The following is a 21,682-nucleotide window of genomic DNA, read 5'->3' as shown; positions in this document are numbered from 1 at the left end:
GGTATAGTTGGCCAGCTAGCAGTGGCTGCGGTGTTGCTACCCACTAGCTAGCTAGCTTTAATGGTCCAGGAAGTGGGTTAGCTAGCTAGCCTCGTGCTTCACCGGGCTCAGCCGAATACACTACAATACTTACCTACAATAACTACCTGGATAAACTACCTACAATACCTAACTACAATACCTACCTACAATCTAAATGCATGGTTTAAGCTTTACTCAACACATTGTGATGTCACGAGAGGCTGTGTCCTGGAGGGACGTTACATCCCCCTGAGGTGGCTGCAAACCCAGACAGCTATGGCTCCATCTGCTGGTATGGTCGGGAACTCCACCCCTCTATGGCCAATCTTCCCACGCAGCTGAAACAAATGAGGAGCTGAGGAGCTGAAGGTTTGGGAAGGGAAGAGACACAGTCTCCAAGCTGGGCTCTCTGGAGGACAAGAGTGCTGCACGTCCACTTCCAGGAGGAATATAAGGATTTGGAGATACTTACCTTTGGGGAAATACTCACCTTTGGATATATGCACCTGTGGAAATACGTGTGGGACATTTGGAAGGACGTTTTGCTGGGTTGGCCACTAGCTGCAACGTGGAATACAGTAAGACTGGGGAAAAGTTATTTGAGCGAGGGAGAGTTATGATTTTGGATGTGGAAGAGACATCCCTGAACTGTTAACCCTTAAGAGCCACCAGAGAACAGTATTGTGTTATACTTTCGTTAGTTTCCCAAGACCTTTAATAAAATCCTTGTTTTGGTTGAACCTGGTCTCCTTGCACTACTTGAGCAATCCCGCTGAAAGCTGTGTAGCCTCTCGTGACATCACAGATGGTGGAGAATACGGGCACGCTCAAGCGTTAATAGTGCATGTCAGAGGAGGATACCGAAGGTTTGATCACCCAGTTTTCCAAGTTGGCCGTAGGCTCCCCGCCCGACTGAAATGGAGGACATATTGAAAGCCCTTGTTGCTGGCCAGCAAGCCCAGATGCAAGCAAACGTGGCTCTCTTGGAGGAGCAAAAGAAAGCCAACCTTCTGAAGGCAGAGGAATTGCAGTTGCAGAGACAGAGGGTTGTCCAAAATACCCGCACAATAAAGGCAAGTGACTTTATATCTAAGATGGGAGCTACCGATGACATTGAGGCATACCTGCATGCATTTGAGGCCACGGCCACTAGGGAAGCCTGGCCCAAGCAACAGTGGGTTGGTCTGTTAGCCCCCTTTCTAACCGGGGAATCGCTGAATGCTGTCCGGGACCTGGGCCCTGACCAGGTTACTGACTATGATGCCCTGAAGTCTGAGATCCTCAGCAGATATGGACTCACAAAGTTTGGTATGGCCCAGCGCTTTCACAGCTGGACCTTCCAACCAGACCAACCTCCTCGGGCGCAGATGCATGAACTTGTCCGAATCGCAAGGAAATGGCTGGATCCGCAGAGGAATACAGCAGCGGCGGTGGTGGAGGCCGTTGTGGTGGATCGTTACCTACGCGCCCTGCCTTATGAGGCAAAACGGTTCATCAGTCAACAGGCCTTGACCACGGCTGATCTGACCGTGGAAGCTGTGGAAAAGTACCAGGCCACAGCGGAGATGCTGAATGCTTCCCGAAAAGACCCCAGGAGTGCGGCCCCACCACAAATGGGAAGAACCCGTCCAAAGGACCCCCAAGGTCTCGAACCCAGCCACGTCAGGACTTATCCCGGCTCCAGGGGGAGCCAGAAACCAGGCGGGTCCAAGAAGAGTATACCAGGAGGGGGGAAACTCGACAGTGTTACCGGTGTGGGGAGATGGGACATATCTCCTGGCAGTGTGGGAAACCAGCCGAGGAACCTATGCCCACTGCGGAGTCCTCCAGCTCAGCACCCACACACCGTTTTGCCTCGCTCTTGGGAGTCGTAGATGGCGGCCCAGATCGACCCCCACCTGCCCGGTAACTGTGAATCACCATGATGTGGAGGCCTTACTGGATTCTGGTAGCCGGGCCACCCTGGTGCGTAAGGATTTGGTGGGCCCAACGTGTCTGACCCCGGGGAAAGTCCTCCCAGTTTCCTGTGTCCATGGGGACACCAGAGAATACCCCATTACTGAACTTACAATGACCAGCACACGGGGAACCATACACACGACGGCGGGGGTGGTTGATTCCCTCCCCGTCCCTGTCCTAATTGGACGAGACTGCCCAGCCTTTTACCCACTCTGGAGAGAGTCTCAGGAGAGGATAACCCGAGTACCTCCGAAACGGAGAGGCAAGACTCATCCTGGGAAGGCTCCGGTGCAATCCTCCCGAATTACTCACTCCCGCCCGGGCTCGGATAGGGATGGCAGGTGCCCAGACCGACACAGAGACGGAGCTACAGAATCTGGACAAAGAACTGTCTGGTCTGAAGGGGACCGCTGAGAGGTATCGTTTGTTAAAGCAACAGTTAGACATGAAGACAGAAGAGTTAGATATCCTCCAGGCTAAACTCCAACAGAGCTCCTTCCATAAGCAACAGGAGGAGCTGGAGAGGCTGCGCAGGACCATCGAGGAGTGTGAGGAGACCCTGCGCAGTAGTAAGGAGGTCCAGAAGAAGGCAGAGGAGAAGTACAAGGTGTTGGAGAACAAGATGAAGAATGCGGAGGCAGAGAGAGAGAAGGAACTGAAAGCTGCTCAACAGAAGCTAAACTCTGCTAAAACCAAGGCTGATGCGTTCAGTAAGAAACTCAAGGAGAGACCCCAGAGACCGGCACTGTACAACACAGCACCAACTCACCAGATGGAGTGGAAACAGCCGAGGGCTGGCAAGCACCACGGCAATGCGGACGCCCTCTCCCGGCGTGATGCCTTCTTCGCTGCCTTTACCCCGACGAGGACGTCGGTCCCGAGGAGGGGGATGTGTGATGTCACGAGAGGCTGTGTCCTGGAGGGACGTTACATCCCCCTGAGGTGGCTGCAAACCCAGACAGCTATGGCTCCATCTGCTGGTATGGTCGGGAACTCCACCCCTCTATGGCCAATCTTCCCACGCAGCTGAAACAAATGAGGAGCTGAGGAGCTGAAGGTTTGGGAAGGGAAGAGACACAGTCTCCAAGCTGGGCTCTCTGGAGGACAAGAGTGCTGCACGTCCACTTCCAGGAGGAATATAAGGATTTGGAGATACTTACCTTTGGGGAAATACTCACCTTTGGATATATGCACCTGTGGAAATACGTGTGGGACATTTGGAAGGACGTTTTGCTGGGTTGGCCACTAGCTGCAACGTGGAATACAGTAAGACTGGGGAAAAGTTATTTGAGCGAGGGAGAGTTATGATTTTGGATGTGGAAGAGACATCCCTGAACTGTTAACCCTTAAGAGCCACCAGAGAACAGTATTGTGTTATACTTTCGTTAGTTTCCCAAGACCTTTAATAAAATCCTTGTTTTGGTTGAACCTGGTCTCCTTGCACTACTTGAGCAATCCCGCTGAAAGCTGTGTAGCCTCTCGTGACATCACAACATATAAAGAAGAAGCCAAGTTTACCTCCCCGCTTAGAGGTACACAACCTCACCCCATACCTCCTGCGAGTAAACTTCTTCTGTCACGCCGCAGAGAAACGTGTCGGCCTCCAAACTCCTCTTCAATCAACTCTTTTATGATAGCCGTCAACTCCCCCTTCCTCCCTAAACTTCAGTCACTTTATGCTCCTACTCACCTCCATGTTCTTCTTGTGTCTACAATCCCACCAGGTCAGACATAGTCAGTAGCCTACTGTTCATTCTAGGTGTTCCTCTGGGGATATAATTGGGAAAAGGCAACTTTTATATTTTGGATATCTTTCTCAGGTATGTCCTGGTGTTTTCCTTTGTACCCTTACAAAAAAGATTGCAGTTTTGAAACTGCAGTAAAAGTGCAGTAACTGCAGTCTTGAATGTTTTGGAAAATGTTTTGCTTGTACATAATATTTAGAGAATCAAAGACAAATTGTAGACATAGGAATGGGCCGGACAAACAAGCCAATGGCAACAAGACCAGAAATAGGCAATAACCCAGTAACACCTGACCCCCATCCATTGGTTGTGGGAGCAGTGAAATGTGTACTCCCCAGAAAGACTGCTTTACAGTTGACTAAAGGTTGTGAAATAACCACAAACAACATCAATGCAAAAAATAAAATAATAATAATAATAATAATAATAATAATGTATCCTCGGTCCCGCAATCGTGCGCCAGTTCTACGAACTGTATCGCCAGTGCGCGTGCACAGCCCAGTGCGTCCTGTGCCAGCACCCCGCACGTGTAGTGCGAAAGTGGGCAGCCAGCCAGGACGGGTTGTGCCAGCTCTCCGCTCTAGACCTCCAGTCCGCCTCCACAGTCCGGCCCGGCCTGTTCCTGCTCCTCGCACCAAGCCAGTGGTGCGCGTCGCCAGCCCGGCCCGGCCTGTTCCTGCTCCTCGCACCAAGCCAGTGGTGCGCGTCGCCAGCCCGGCCCGGCCTGTTCCTGCTCCTCGCACCAAGCCAGTGGTGCGCGTCGCCAGCCCGGCCCGGCCTGTTCCTGCTCCTCGCACCAAGCCAGTGGTGCGCGTCGCCAGCCCGGCCCGGCCTGTTCCTGCTCCTCGCACCAAGCCAGTGGTGCGCGTCGCCAGCCCGGCCCGGCCTGTTCCTGCTCCTCGCACCAAGCCAGCGGTGCGCGTCGCCAGTCCGGCCCGGCCTGTTCCTGCTCATCGCACCAAGCCAGCGGTGCGCGTCGCCAGTCCGGCCCCGCCCGTTCCTGCCCCTCGCATCATGCTGCGCCTTGGTCTGTCCTGTCATTCAACGAACGTGACAAAGACCTCTGCAATGGAACCAAACTGCCTGTCATCCTTAGTATGATCAAGAGAAATCTTTAAACATGGACACATCACCGTCTTTTAACAATAGATGAAAATTGTACATGTTAATGAGGTTTTGATAAATTTCAAGACAAAATATCCAAGATCATCGTATCCTCATTTAAAGGTTTATTACTATATTTTCAGTATATACACTCACTAATTGTAAGTCGCTCTGGATAAGAGCGTCTTCTAAATGACTAAAATGTAAATGTAAAATTGTAAATATCTCTCCTGCTTTGGATTGACAGCCACAATTTATAACATGAGCTTAATTAAAAACAGAAAAACTGAATATAAAATAACAGTTGACCTAATGAAGGCAGTGTTTGGAGTATGGTACGCAGTCTTGTAACTGCCAGTGCAAATAAGCCACATGTTTTGAGAGTCAAATAATAAAATTGATTGGACAGCTGATAAAAATACTATTTTTTGTCTCTGTGCAAAACATGAGACCAATGTGAAAAGATATTGAAGATGTGATGATTTTGTTGCCCTGAACATCTTCAGTGATAATGTAACAATCATCAGTAAGATTGTGCGCAGCATTTCTCAGTTAAAGTGCTTAAGGCAAAATGCAAATGCTAAGAGCCCTGAGGAACACCGCTTTTAGACGTTCATTTGCAAAATGCCGAACATTCTTAGAGAATAACAATAAATACAGTTGAAGTCGGAACTTTACATACACCTTAGCTAAATACATTTAAACTCAGTTTTTCCACAATTCCTGACATTTAATCCTAGTAAAATTCCCTGTTTTAGGTCAGTTAGGATCACCACTTTATTTTAAGAATGTGAAATGTCAGGATACTAGTAGAGAGAATGATTTATTTCAGATTTGATTTCTTTCATCACATTCCCAGTGGGTCAGAAGTTTACATACACTTAATTAGTATTTGGTAGCATTGCCTTTAAATTGTTTAACTCGGGTCAAACGTTTCGGGTAGCATTCCACAAGCTTCCCACAATAAGTTGGGTGAATTTTGGCCCATTCCTCCTGACAGAGCTGGTGTAACTGAGTCAGGTTTGTAGGCCTCCTTGCTCACACACGCTTTTTCAGTTCTGCCCACACATTTTCTATAGGATTGAGGTCAGGGCTTTGTGATGGCCACTCCAATACCTTGACTTTGTTGTCCTTAAGCCATTTTGCCACAACTTTGGAAGTATGCTTAGGGTCATTGTCCATTTGGAAGACCCATTTGCGACCAAGCTTTAACTTCCTGACTGACGTCTTGAGATGTTGCTTCAATATATCCACATAATTTTCCTTCCTCATGATGCCATCTATTTTGTGAAGTGCACCAGTCCCTCCTGCAGCGAAGCACCCCCACAGCATGATGCTGCCACCCCTGTGCTTCACGGTTGGGATGGTGTTCTTTGGCTTGCAAGCTTCCCCCTTTTGTGGTCCTCTGTAGCTCAACTGGTAGAGCACGGCGCTTGTAACGCCAAGGTAGTGGGTTCGATCCCCGGGACCACCCATACACAAAAATGTATGCACGCATGACTGTAAGTCGCTTTGGATAAAAGCGTCTGCTAAATGGCATATTATTATTATTATTATTTATTATTATTTTTCCACCAAACCTAACGATGGTCATTATGGCCAAACAGTTCTATTTTTGTTTCATCAGACCAGAGGACATTTCTCCAAAAAGTACGATCTTTGTCCCCATGTGCAGTTGCAAACCGTAGTCTGGCTTTTTTATGGCGGTTTTGGAGCAGTGGCTTCTTCCTTGCTGAGCGGCCTTTCAGGTTATGTCAATATAGGACTTGTTTTACTGTGGATATAGATACTTTTGTACCTGTTTCCTCCAGCATCTTCACAAGGTCCTTTGCTTTTGTTCTGGGATTGATTTGCACCAAAGTACGTTCATCTCTAGGAGACAGAACGCGTCTCCTTCCTGAGCAGTATGACGGCTGCGTGGTCCCATGGTGTTTATACTTGGGTACTATTGTTTGTACACATGAACGTAGTACCTTCAGGCGTTTGGAAATTGCTCCCAAGGATGAACCAGACTTGTGGAGGTCTACAATGTTTTTTTCTGAGGTCTTGGCTGATTTCTTTTGATTTTCCCATGATGTCAAGCAAAGAGGCACTGAGTTTGAAGGTAGGTCTTGAAATACATCTACAGGTAGACCTCCAATTGACTCAAATTATGTCAATTAGCCTATCAGAAGCTTCTAAAGCCATGACATCATTTTCTGGAATTTTCCAAGCTGTTTAAAGGCACAGTCAACTTAGTGTATGTACATTTCTGACCCACTGGAATTGTGATACAATGAATTATAAGTACATTATTATTATTATTATTATTATAAGTGAAATAATCTGTCTGTAAACAATTGTTGGAAAAATTACTTGTGTCATGCACAAAGTAGACTTTCCAAAACTATAGTTTGTTAACAAGAAATGTTGGATATTGAAATGCCAAATAAAAAGTAAATATTGAGCAATAGACCTGACCCATGCAAGTGTCTAAGTAATTGGAGGTGAATAAAACTAGTTTGGAGGTATTGGACCATTACAGTATAACTGTGATGGAGAATGAACAAGGCACCAAACCCAGACATTAGAGGAGTTATCCGGTAGTAGTTTCCCCCCTCTCTTAGAGACACAGGGGCACAGAGCTGCTGGTATGTCTATTTGAGGGGCTGTGCCCCAATAACTTCACACATTGTGGTCTTGTGTGTTGCTACCCATTAGGAACAGACTGGTCGGATCCTTATTGCCTGAAGTCTCCCTTGTGCCCTTGGATCCGTTGGTGGATGATTCCCTGCTTGACCTCTTACTATACAACTCTCCCCTGCTCGATCCCCTGCTTGACTAGGCTTTCTCCTGTAGCTGTTGTTTTTCTTCTTTTTGTTGTGGCCTGCTTGTCATCGCCATGCCACTGTCCGTGACCCCCTTTGGTTTGGTCTCTCTGGGTCTGCCGTCTGAGGACTTGCCAGACTGGGGAGGCTTGTTTTTTTGGCCTGGATTAGCAGACTGCCCTTGTTGGGAGGGCTGGGCCTTGACCGCTCTGCTTGGTTGAGCTGCTAGTGTCCCAACGTTGACCATCACTTCCCTCAGCTGGTCGTCATCGCTCTGCTCCTTGGCAAAGTTGACAAACACCTGCAGGGTGGGGAGAGGGGGTAATGCACGCACATCGAATGGTTAACACAGGGGCAGGGTATGTCCAGGACAAAATAAGGCAAATTAAAATAGTTGCTTAGAGGGAGGAACAACAGTATAAATGTGCACCGTTCCAAATGCACCACAGGGAATTAAATTAGTGAAATTAATTGATTTCAACCTGTTAGCCTATTCAATGTAATAACCTACCCTTCACCATTCCCCTTGCTAAATCACCTCACATGTTGGGAGTCTTTACTAGTCCTGGTGACCAGCCTCTGTGACCAACTGACCGACCCCAACCTGGTCCAGGGTGGTCTGTGACACAGAGTAGTTGACGATGCCCAGCTCCTCGTGGTTGTTGGACAGCATGTCAAAGACCCATGCCAGGCTGCAGGCGTGGAAGGGCAGCTGGTACTGCAGCACATTATGGTGCCTCTCCTTCAGCTCGATGCCTGGGAAGGAGCCCTTGATGTGGGTGTCCACAGGGCACGGGAGGCTTGGGTGGATTGGTCCCCACCAGGCGCAGGATGATCATGTAGCCGTCCCCAAACCTGAGGAGAAAATGGCAACGTTGAAATAGGGGAGAGGTGTGGGATTTGAAAGACTTAAAGGAGTGCTGTTTTAGGTACTGTATTACATGTTTATGGAGATTTATATCATGCGTTGGTCTTTATAAAGGGTTAGGTCTGTATCATAATGATATTGTAGAGTGAAAGCCTATGAAGTATCACTGAGTTCAAGCTCATTTGAGGTGTGGTAATATCTATACATTGACATCAGTGGAGGCTCCTCGGAGGAGGAAGGGGAGGACCATCCTCAGTGAATTTCAGAAAAGTAAAAATAGTGAAACATTAAAGTTATCCTTTTTAGATAAAACTATACTAAATATAATTGATTAAAACACTGTTTTGCAATGAAGGTCTACAGTAGCCTCAACAGTACTCTGTAGGGTTGCACCATGGTGTAGCTGGAGGACAGCTAGTTTCCGTCTTCATCTGGGTACATTGATTTCGATACAAAACCTAGGAGGCTCGTGGTTCTCACCCCCTTCCATAGACTTACACAGTAAATATGACAACTTCCGGAGGATGTCCTCCAACCTGTCAGAGCTCTTGCAGCATGAACTGACATGTTGTCCACCCAATCAAAGGATCAGAGAATTAATCTAGTACTGAAAGCATAAGCTACAGCTAGCTAGAAACTGCAGTGCATAACATGTGGTGAGTAGTTGACTCAAAGAGAGAAAGACAACAGTTGAACAGTTTTGAACAAATTAAGTTCTGAAAAAATGGAGACGCGAGAGCTATATTTGGTTTTTCTTCTCTCACTTAACTAGTGAATGCAGCTAGCTAGTTTAGCCTACTCAAACACCTGGCTCAAACAGAGAGGGATGCTATGTTACCTAGCTTACTATGGCTATCCAACACTGGAACTCTTCCAAGTCAAGGTAAGCTTTTGGTTTTATTAATTTATTGCCACCGGGGCCTGCCGGTGTAACTGCTAAACTGCTTACTAACTGTACTCCATGATTTTAGCAGGTTTACTAACGCATTAGTTCTAGTAGTTATGTTGTTGACTTGACGTTAGCTAATATGGTGACAATGATGTAAGTTGTGTAGCGGTTATGATAGCTTGCCTGGTTACAGACAGCTGATGTGTTGTGCACTGAAGTCCACATGCGAAAGGAAAAGGTGAGAGGAGGAGACCGCGTAGATGTGAGAAGGAATTCTACAATGATCTGGCTGCTATGAAAGTGAACTGTGTTGCGTGTGATCAGGGGTATATTCATTCCGCCGATTCTGTTGAAAAACATTTCTTAAACGGAAGCAAATGGAACGAAACTGGGATAAACCTACCTGAATGGGTCCAATAGAAACTCTTGTTTGCATCTGTTGGACTAATGATTACATCCTAGATTAGCTAGAAACAGGCAAGATTGTGCAAGGCGGAATTGAATATGTCAATGTCTGTCTCCTTGATTACTCACATTTCTCTTGACCTGTGCACCTACGTTGTAAACTTTCATTCATAGGCTGGGTTGTAGCAACCTCATGATGGATACAGGGAAAATTAGAGTATCATGTAGTAGCCTAAACCTATTGATGCTACATTGAGCTGGGTCAATGGGATATGAATGACAGTCATTCAATATGCTGTAATAGAAATAAGGCCATGCTCTTTAAAAACATTGTCCTCCCTCATCATAAACGGCACCGACCGCCACTGATTGACAGTGATCATGTATGTTACACTAAGACACCTTATAAAGATATGATATTAGTCAAATCAGTAGCAAACTTGTACCTGTTCTTAAGGTGCTGAACGGAGCCCAGACACTGGAACCTGCCGTTCACCATGATGGCCATTCGGGTGCAGAGAGCTTCACATTCCCCTGCTCAAACACATACAGCAAAACACCCCATTATTAGCCAAGGTTCAGGTATATCAAAACAATAGACCAAGGGGTTTAAAGGCCAGGGGAGGGTGTCTAGTTGGCATGAATAGCGTCCCCTACCTGTGGGACGTGAGAACAACAGCCCTTCCCTCCTTGATGACGCTCAGGATGCAGTTCCACAGGAATCTTTTGGCCATGGGGTCCATGCCATTGGTGGGTTCATCCTATAAAACAGGAGTACAGACATAACTGGAGATGAGAAAAGGAAAGCATCAACAAATCTACTCACTCCTTTCTCTCATACATACCAGGAATATAACAAGAGGAGCTCCAATCAGGGAGATGGCAGTGGAGAGTTTGCATTTATTGCCTCCACTGTAGCCTCCGGCCTCTCGCTCTGCGTACTGGGTCAGCCCAAGCTTCTTCGCTCCCCATTGACCACCTTAGAGGGGAAAATGTTAAATTTTTCCTGAGACAAATCGAGAGCTTGGGACTATACGGTTCTATCTGCAAAAGGATGATTCTGAGATAATTGGCTTTAAAGTTCCGAACCCTCATTGGTTTGAATGGTGTCAGCAATTTTGATCTAGTATTCTTTTGAACTTAACATGAATTGGGTATTTAGAGTACTAAATAGGTAGGGAACATTGAACAGAACAAGGCTGTGTCAGTACCTCAATTTTGACAAATGCAGATAGAACCTTATAGTCCCAAACTCTTGAAATGCGGGTGAATTCTTACCCAATTCACTTGGTGTGTAGCTAGATCATGTGTGTATGATGTGTTTGTATGTGCATTACATACCTTGGCACAGACTCCTCTGGCACCCCTCGGAGCCTGGTGTAGAACTCCAGGTGCTTCCTGCCAGTCAGCAGGTCACAGATGGCATCAAACTGGGGGCAATAGCCCATCAGTTGGTTGACCCGCTCCATCTTAGTCAGCACACTACACATCACATCAGAGTATAGGCATAATATAGGGTTAGTGCTGTAGGAATTATCATTAGGTATGAAATAAATGTGAGAACAGCATTTCTAGACTCAGTATTTCCACTTTCACTGCCTCTTTTGTCATTAAAAGTAATTTCTCACAATATCCCAAGACATTCGGCCAGAGATTACACCTTGCTCAATAATACATTATTCCTATTACTTTTTATTTTCACAGTCACTAAGCATATGAATGATGTCATAAAACAACAGGAAGAAAAGGTGCAAACATGTTTGGTATATCAAACTGGGCTTACTATTACCTGTGATAACTGAGAAATGCTTCTCCTTAGGTGATCACGGTGTCTCCAGTAAGCATGCGAAACGTGGAGGTCCCGTTCACCCCCAGCAGCCCAAAGCATTGACAGGGGGAGGCAGATAAAACAACACTCACAGTCACACCTACCTATTACATGCATAGTGTGATACTCGCTAAGTGCTCTAAAGAGTCAACAGTAGTTTTGTGGCTGACAGAAACACTGCTCTATTTCTCACCTCTCCACGAGGGATTCCCAAACACAGACAATCCACTGCTGGCTTCTTGCCAGCTTTGTACACCTGCACAAACAGGGTAATCTGTTTAACACCTTGAAAGACCAACCAAAACGTTGCAAAAACGTATAATAGCACAACTCATTCATAAGTCCATAGGGTGTTTTACTTGCCTTGCTCAGGTCCATCATGGCTACGTTGAGATAATGACTTCTCAATGACCCAAGCCCAACTCAGTTAATCCCTACCATTGTGTCGCTGAGTCATCATAATGCTTTAGCAAATGTACATTATACCAGCGGCATTGGAAGGGAAAGGGAAAGGGGGATACCTAGTCAGTTGTACAACTGAATGCATTCAACTGAAATGTGGGTGGAACTACAGATTTGTACCTTGTCAGCTCGGGGATTCGATCCAGCAACCTTTCGGTTACTGTCCCAACGCTCCATTGGTAGACACAATGTAAGTAACCTAATTTTTGTCCCTCTAACTGCCCTGAATGCCTCTGCTGATCCTACAGCTATTGTCTGCAATCAATGTGCCTATGAACCAGATTTATGCTGTTAGCACTGAGGCGGTGTACCCTAGTAGGAAGTCCACTGTGTGCAGCTCACCCTGCACTAACATAAATAACATGAGAATATCTACTTCTGCTAAGCTTCCCAGTAAAGAAATGAAAACAAGCAAGCATCCCAGAAAAGTGCTCAAAATAGCCCACATTAACATATGTAGCTTAAGAAACAAGGTTCATTAAATTAATAACTTGCTAGTAACAAATGACATTCATATTCTATCTCTCAAACTCACTTAGACAATACCTTTGATACAGTGGTAGCAATACAAGGTTATAACACTTACAGAAAATACAAATGCCAGTGGTGGAGGTGTTGGTGTTTATATTCAGAACCACATTCCTGTAAAGATTAGAGAGGATCTCATGTTAAATACTATTGAAGTAATATGGCTACAGGTTCATCTGCCTCACCTAAAGCCCATTATTGTGGGAAGCTGCTATAGACCACTAAGTGCTAACAGTCAGTATCTGGATAACATGTGTGAAATGCTTGATAATATATGTGATATCATCAGAGGTATATTTTCTGTGGATGTACACAGAGAGCAAACATTAATAATATGCATGTCAATCACTTCTGGCTCAAAGTAGAGGAGAGATTTACTTAATCGCTACTTGTATTTGTGAGAGGTATTGACATGTTGAAAGCACCGAGCTGTCTGTTTAAATGACTAGCACACAGCTCAGACACCGATGCATACCCCACAAGACATGCCACCAGAGGTCTCTTCACAGTCCCCAAGTCAAGAACAGACTATGGGAGGCGCACAGTAATACATAGAGCCATGCCTACATGGAACTCTATTCCACATCAGGTAACTGTAGAATCAGATTTTAAAAAACAGATAAAAATACACCTTATGGAACAGCGGGGACTGTGGAGCTACACAAACACATGCATACACACACGATAACATACGCACTATACACACACGTACACATGGATTTTGTGTTGTAGATATGTGGTAGTGGAGTATGGGCCTGAGGGCACACAGTGTGTTGTGAAGTCTGTAATAAATGTATTGTAATGTTTTTAAAATTGTATAACTGCCTTAATTTTCCCGGACCCCAGGAAGAGTAGCTGCTGCCTTGGCAGCAGCTAATGGGGATCCATAATAAATTCAAATACAAATGGTGAGTGTATCCGCCTGGGCTTTCACAATCTTCACCATCTCTCTCCCTGGCGATGTCTTCATCCTCTGGACCAAGAGGGGGCAGCTCAGGCTCAGAGCAGGACCTGAAAGGAAAGACGTATGAGCAATATGACCTGACTTGAATTGAGCCTATAAAAATAGAATGAGAATCTAAGTCTATGACTGGGCCGGAGATGTCACTGATTTGACACTATGGAGTAAGAGGAAGCATGGGATTCACTGTACAGCTTTCACCTATTATGATAGTAATCCTATAGTAATGGATGTGATTATGTAGCTTTTTTCAACATGTCTTAAAGTGCTTTTACATTGTGTGGAGGTGGCTCACTCCATATCTAATCACATTGCAATCAGTAATCATCTTGAGCAAAGAATGAGGAAAGATGCATTTGACAAGCACAGTATCCAAATGAGATTACATTTGACCAACTGATGCCAGGATATGTTTTGACATCCATACACTGTCCTTGCAGAAGAGGTCACATTACCTACCTGCAGTTGATGAAGAACTTGTACAGTAGCAGTATTGTGATGAGAAAGAACACGACTCCCTCCACGGCCATGGCAAACAAGTTCTTCCCCACAAAGTCCCATTCAAGGGGGTCCAGGGTCTGCTTGGTGCCTGTGGACATGGGCACCCAAAGTAAACTTCAAGTACCTCAAACTACAACTGCTTCCTCTACACTGATATTAAATAGTCCGACCTCACTATTCGAGAGGACTGCAGAAAGACTAAGTCGGTGTTTCCAAAATGAAAGCCACTTGGTGACTCATAAGTACACCAAAAAAGCCTTAAGGTGGGTCCCTGTCCAAATAAATGCTTTGGAACCATTGCGCTACCGGTAAGTGACTGAGGGACAATAAGCTTGAGTGTAAAGCACAGGAGTTGAGAGAGGATATCGATATAAAAAAGAGATTATGATGTCATTGGCACTGATTTGAGTTTGAATGTCTGAACAAGAGTATTATCATACCCAGTCTCTGAAAAGCATCTGACGTAGCCTGGTTCTTGGCCATGTCGTTGAGGCCTCGGCCCGGACAGAAGTGGGGGAAGATCAGGAAGACTTCCTTCAATATCTTGTTGACATCGTTCAAGTGCTGAAAAGCAGAAAGACAAGTTCACCTCTGAATACCATAGAACATTCACATTCACTCTCTGATTTGTTTATCAGATAGTGTTATCACTGGCATCCATTTTGCAATTGCAGTGGTGCAAGCAAGTTGAGAAATACACTCAAAGGAGTACACTGTTGTCCCATGTAACCAGATAGCCACAGCGGACCTAGTGTTGGATGTAAATATATCAGGAGTGTCCCTGGGACTAATCAGTAGCCCTGATAAAATATAATAGTGAACTCCAAGACCCACCTGATCTACGAACAGCTCCAAGACAAAGGTGGCAATGCTGCCGTTGATCCCGATGAAGAGGTTGATTGAGGTAAGGACAACATAGGCAGTGCTGGGGACACTGAACAAGAAGGAGGCTGGATACATGAGAGGAGTGATAGACCAGCTGAAATGGAGGAAAGAGAAATTCTAATCAGTAGCAAGGAATCTGTTTTGTAATGCACCATGAACTTTGCTAAGAACAACTCTGCGTAACATTCATTAAAGAAGGAGACCTCAGCTATTGAATTGCAAAAAACATTGATATCACCACTCAAGCAAACATACTGTCGTTGAGCTAGTTGTTTTAAAAGATAATTCATCATTTTCATATTTGTTATTTACTGAATGTAATGTAATGAAGTGCACATACAACATAATTAGTTATGAGTTCAACGAGAACAGCCGACTAGGTGGAAAATCTGCCGATGTGCCCTTAAGCAAGGCACTTAACCCTAATTGCTCCTGTAAGTCGCTCTGGATAAGAGCGTCTGCTAAATGACTAAAATGTAAAAAATGTAAACTTCTGACCCACTGGGAATTTGATGAAATAAATAAAAGCTGAAATAAATCATTCTCTCTACTATTATTCTGACATTTCATATTCTTAAAATAAAGTGGTGATCCTAATTGACCTAAGACAGGGAATGTTTACTAGGATTAAATGTCAGTAATTGTGAAAAAATGTATTTGGCTAAGGTGTATGTAAACTTCTGACTTCAACTGTAAGTAACGTACAGAACAAAACAATCTACTCGGTAAACACAACTTAATGAAAAGGATATTGGTGAGGGATAATGGATATGTAATATATGGATATGTATGGTTATATTGTATGTATGTAATGTAAATAAGTGCATAAACAAAAGCTGGAACCACAGCCGTAGACTGACATTGAAGATAACACATGCACACATGCCAATGAGGACTATTTCAGTGGTAGAACAGTTAACTAAACCAATTGCCAGTTAATGAACAGTTAATGAACCTAATCAAGGTCTTGACAAGCTCTCCAGGACCAGGGTTGGTGACCCGTGATCTATAAGGGGTGAATCCTAACTTCCACTTAAGTCAAATTTTCACTAAATCTCCCATTGACATCAATGAATGACTAAGTGAAAATTCAACTGAAGTGGAAGTTAGGATTTGGCCCTAAGTGAGTAGGAGAGGTAGCTACCTGGGTGACTTGAGCCAGAGTGGTGATGGTGTTGTTCAGGTCAGTGTACACATCCAGCCAGGTAGAGGGCGCTCCTTCTTTCCTGGGTTTGTTGGGCGTGGACAGGAAGCTGCAATGTGCTTGGCCGTCCAGGAAGTCTCCTCCAGCTGCAGACGGACCAACACGGACACCTCTGGCTGCCTAAGCAGATCCTGTCACACAGACGAAGTGAGATGGTTGGCCAAAGATGCCAAATGGGGAGGATTTCAATGGCGAAGGCCAGACTAGAAATAGGAACACTCACCAGGGAGGCTCTAATTCCTGGATATCATGGACTACTTGGCACTTAAGCAATGTATACAGCAGGCTCTTCGTAAACACAACATACAATAGTAATAGTGAACATGTTACGTATGCAAAAAACTGCACTTTGGTTGCTAGGGCCACATAGTATCCACGGGGACAATTTCTTAATCAAGACCGTTCCAGGTTTGTTGGCATATTTAATCTCTGCAGAACCTGCAGCAGCTGTATCTACACACTACTCTCCATGTAGGTCTTGATTGTCACGGATTCTGCCGAGACTGCCCTTCCTTCTGGCTCGGGCAGGCTTCGGCGTTCGTCGTCACCGGAGTACTAGCTGCTGCCACTCTATGTTAGATGTTTCTATGTTCACTTGATTGTTGTCTGTTGTTGCGCACCTGTTCCCCATTATGTTAGTTTGTCTGCCTATTTAACCTGTACACGTCCACTGTTTGGTGTGCGTGTTTATTGTATGTACGAGTGTCATTAGTGTGAGCGGGTTTTGCTCCTCCTTTGTTGTTTTGGAGGATTTTCCTTGTATTTCTTTACTACTCAGTAAAGTGGTTCTTCATCTCATTCTGTGTCCTGCGCTTGACTCTGGCCTACCGCATTCCACCGACATTCGTGACATTGATACGAGGTCCCACCTCCATCCAGGCACCATTGAGCTCCTCTAGGATCTGCAGGTCCTGGAAGGTCTTGTTCACCTATGAGTGATAGAGGGTATGAGGAAAGACGGGTATAGAAGCCTGTAACAGAATAAAACTTGAAATGGGTCATTGCAAAAGTGTTTAATGACATGTAGAGATGCCTTTATATTAGTTAAAGTAAGAGGTAGAAGAGTAAGTAAACAGAACTTAATTGAAATAAATTGTTACAAGCAAAGAAGTAGAAAAGAGAAAAATATACAACAAGAAATACAGAAGGAATGGAATGAGTGCAAAAAGAAAATGGAGGCTTGATGTACCTCTTTCATGACGTTGCGTATGGCAGGGGTGTCTGGTGTGTACCGCGGCTTGCCAATTAACAGGGGCTGGACTCCAGGCTCTGGATCAAGCTTTTACAATATGGGGCTAAGAGAAACAACACAGCACCAATGTTAGGCAGGTAGAAATATTTTCGCCTCATCAGCTCACCACTTATTTGTAACAATATCCCTTTTGAATGTACGTCAATTCATCCACCATTCAAAAAGAGTTAAACTCAAGTAAATCTAATAATTAAATCAATTTTCATCCAAGTTGATCTACAGGTATGCTAGTCTAGCTTTGAATTAGTATTAGCTAATGCTACCACACATAAACCCTATAGATATGGGCTAATGAATTAGTGAACTCTGAACTCTCTCTCACTGGTGACGTTACCCATACACAAAAATGTATGCACACATGACTGTAAGTCGCTTTGGATAAAAGCGTCTGCTAAATGGCATATTATTATTATTATATCCTTGTTCATGTCGGTGTCCTCGGTGACGTTCTTGCCCAGGAATGTTGTTGTTGTTCTCGTACCAGTTGAGTGAAGGTATCATCTTGCCACCCACCTCAGGGTGGCCACACATGATCCTGGAGAAGGCCCTGAAGCTCTCCTGTGGCAGGGCTGAGCGGTTCTCTGGTGAGAGCAGCCGCAGCTCCGACTTCAACTCCATAAAGCTGGAGAGAGAGGACAGCTAGCGGGGGAAAAGAGTAGAGAGAAGAGAAAGAGTAAGAGATGAAAGAGAGAGAAAAAAGAAAGAGGAGAGAGAGAAGAAAGAGAGGGGAGATGCAACATTCATGGATTTTCCGGCATGTGGGTGTGAAGCATTGTTCTGCTACTACTGAGTGAGAATGCCTTTAGGCAGTGTCACGAAGCTATCAAAACAGGTATTGAAGCTTGAACGTCTAACTATAGAAACAGCTCATCCTCATTTACAAGGTAGCTAAGAGATATAACTTATTGCATCACATAGCAGTAGAGAAGAATAGTATTTAATATTGAGAACAACTCATACAACAGATGGTAGAAATGATTAAAACATATAGTAAATCCATAACAAAGAATAGAAGAGGGTATTCTTACATCATTCATGAGTACTGCCAACTCCTTGGACATGGAGGTGACCGCTTGACTGATGACCTGGAGGTCACCGGCGTTAGTCACCAGTCTGTCTCTCTGAGGGAGGAAAGGAGAGCTAGGATACATTTTAAGGCTTAGCTTGATCTGTTGTCAATTGCTTCCATCTAGAGACTCTGAAGATGGGAGACGCTATTGTGTGCAGTGAGATTCTATGTTAGTGTTAGGAGTGGAATGCCCCATTAGCACAAATGCTATGGTATATGAGCTTTCTAACAGCCTTCACAAAGTTGTGTTCCCCAATACAAATTCATGTTGTGCTCACCTAAACATTTCTAAATATAGCCAGGGTCTGCTCATTCTATCAAAACAGAGAAAATAAATAAATAATAATATAATCCAAAAGTAGATGGCCAAACTAAACAAGAATTTATACTCCACATTCTCATAGCATTTAGTGGACTATGTAGGCCAGACTATTTATTTCCACTCCTACTGTGTTGAGTACATATTTTTGTTAGAGCTTCAATGGAGCCCCTGTAACTGAATAGTGTTTTGTGTAGTGGATGAAAGACAGATGCTCTTATCTTGTTCACAGCTAAGAGCATGACACAGTAGTTAATTCATACAGTACAGTAGCTGATTCTTGGAAGACAATAATAAGCAGGTAGAATTAAACTGTAAAAGAGCTTAGCAGACATAATATGTGATCCTTTGTTATAGTATAGAGCATTCCATTTCCCATCAAGAGTGGCTGAATATTTTAGTACGTCGTAAGTTTATTCTTCATTTCATGCACTTCGATAGGACAACAATTTATTTTTCCTTTCACAACAACATGAACAGCCACTGACAGAGTGTGTGAGCGCAACTGACCGTGAAGAACTTGCTGAAGTCCAGCTGGGAGAGGAAGAGCTGCTCTGCTTGCTACAAGGTGTCGGCTGGGATGGCACAGAACTGGCTCTGCAGCTCAGCCATAGAGTCTTCTCCATCCACAGTGAGGAACTGGCTCAGCACAGTGTCATTGCACACAATATCCTTCAGCATCACCCCAGTGCCTGCCAGAGACACCTACAGAGAGATACATAAGGTCAAGAAGATGCCCATAGACACATATGATGTAAAACAAGTGGTATGAATTTTTTGTTCATATACTCTTAGAATTTTTTTTGCTATGTAGAACCTTAAAGGGTTCTTCGGTTGTCCCCATAGGAGAACCCTTTTTGGTTGCAAGCAGAACCCTTTTGGTTCCAGGTAGAACTCTTTCTACAGAGGATTCTACATGGAACCCAAAAGGGTTATTCAAAGAGTTCTCCTATGGGGACAGCCGAAGGAACCTTTTGGAACCCTTTTTTCTAAGAGTGTAGTTGTAATTGTGTATATAGCCAGGTTCAAGTTAACCGCTGATTCAATTGGACGGTTTTACTGTGCAAAACACACATTTAAACCATGAGATCACAGTTATCACATACTCCCTTGGTTGAGCTCATGAGCTACTTTTAGCCTGACTGGGAGTCAATGTGTGTTACAGTGGTTGATGGTGGTGTCATGGAGGGGTTTACTGCAGTGCTTACCACCTGAAAGTTCAGGCGAGCCCTCAACAGCTGTTCTAGAGCAGAGGGAGACAGGCTGCCATTGGTCAGGAGGAAGTTGGAGAAGGTCTTATTGGCTCTCAGGTATTAATGTAAACAAAAAACGTGAATCAGGACAACAACAAATAGCACAGACAGACCCATGACACCATTCATACTTGGCACTTGTTTGAGACAATCAACAAAGAGAATTTACAGACTGGAATACTCGGATCCGTATTCACCATCTCAAGTACACATATATTATCCCAAGCCCTATGTAAGTACAGGTCAATTCAGTCTTTTGAAGTAAACCTTTCTCGTTGTCTTTGGATTAATTCATACAGTACAGTAGCTGATTCTTGGAAGACAATAATAAGCAGGTAGAATTAAACTGTAAAAGAGCTTAGCAGACATAATATGTGATCCTTTGTTATAGTATAGAGCATTCCATTTCCCATCAAGAGTGGCTGAATATTTTTGTACGTCGTAAGTTTATTCTTCATTTCATGCACTTCGATAGGACAACAATTACATAAACACGTAACTGGACATACCAAACTCAACTACACAACTACCATCTAGTGAAATACATTGAATAGACTGCCACATACTTGGCCAGGCGCCTGGCCTCTCTCCAAGTCTCTGTATAGTATCTAGGTGGTCCTGAAAGCCAGAGAAGGCTGTCTGGTTGCCACTGTAGGACAATATTGTCTGGGAGTCCACTTAGAGTCGAGAGAGTCTGCAGGAGAATTAGATGGAGAGATAAGCAGGTTTTATGGATTGGTTGTTATAAAATTAAAGCTTCATATCAAACAAATCAGTGAAGTGCAGCAGGGTTGGACGTCAACTCACGTTCAGTTTGAATAAATATAGAAGATACAGTGGGGAAAAAAAGTATTTAGTCAGCCACCAATTGTGCAAGTTCTCCCACTTAAAAAGATGAGAGAGGCCTGTAATTTTCATCATAGGTACACGTCAACTATGACAGACAAATTGAGATTTTTTTTTACAGAAAATCACATTGTAGGATTTTTAATGAATTTATTTGCAAATTATGGTGGAAAATAAGTATTTGGTCACCTACAAAGAAGCAAGATTTCTGGCTCTCACAGACCTGTAACTTCTTCTTTAAGAGGCTCCTCTGTCCTCCACTCGTTACCTGTATTAATGGCACCTGTTTGAACTTGTTATCAGTATAAAAGACACCTGTCCACAACCTCAAACAGTCACACTCCAAACTCCACTATGGCCAAGACCAAAGAGCTGTCAAAGGACACCAGAAACAAAATTGTAGACCTGCACCAGGCTGGGAAGACTGCATCTGCAATAGGTAAGCAGCTTGGTTTGAAGAAATCAACTGTGGGAGCAATTATTAGGAAATGGAAGACATACAAGACCACTGATAATCTCCCTCGATCTGGGGCTCCCTGCAAGATCTCACCCCGTGGGGTCAAAATGATCACAAGAACGGTGAGCAGAAATCCCAGAACCACACGGGGGGACCTAGTGAATGACCTGCAGAGAGCTGGGACCAAAGTAACAAAGCCTACCATCAGTAACACACTACGCCGCCAGGGACTCAAATCCTGCAGTGCTAGACGTGTCCCCCTGCTTAAGCCAGTACATGTCCAGGCCCGTCTGAAGTTTGCTAGAGTGCATCCAGAAGA

The 21,682-nt window shown here is 44.5% G+C and overlaps 1 pseudogene; it reads right to left on the bottom strand.

Moving 5' to 3' along the window:
* Positions 1-7,649: 7,649 nt before the first annotated feature.
* On the bottom strand, positions 7,650-18,570 carry LOC121532923 (annotated as a pseudogene).
* Between the last annotated feature and the right edge of the window lie 3,112 nt (positions 18,571-21,682).

This window comes from Coregonus clupeaformis, chromosome 20, assembly GCF_020615455.1.
Source record: "Coregonus clupeaformis isolate EN_2021a chromosome 20, ASM2061545v1, whole genome shotgun sequence".
NCBI classification, from domain to species: Eukaryota; Metazoa; Chordata; class Actinopteri; order Salmoniformes; family Salmonidae; genus Coregonus; species Coregonus clupeaformis.
The sequence above is the reverse complement of the archived record's forward strand: the minus strand, read 5'-3'. Positions and strand labels throughout refer to the sequence as shown.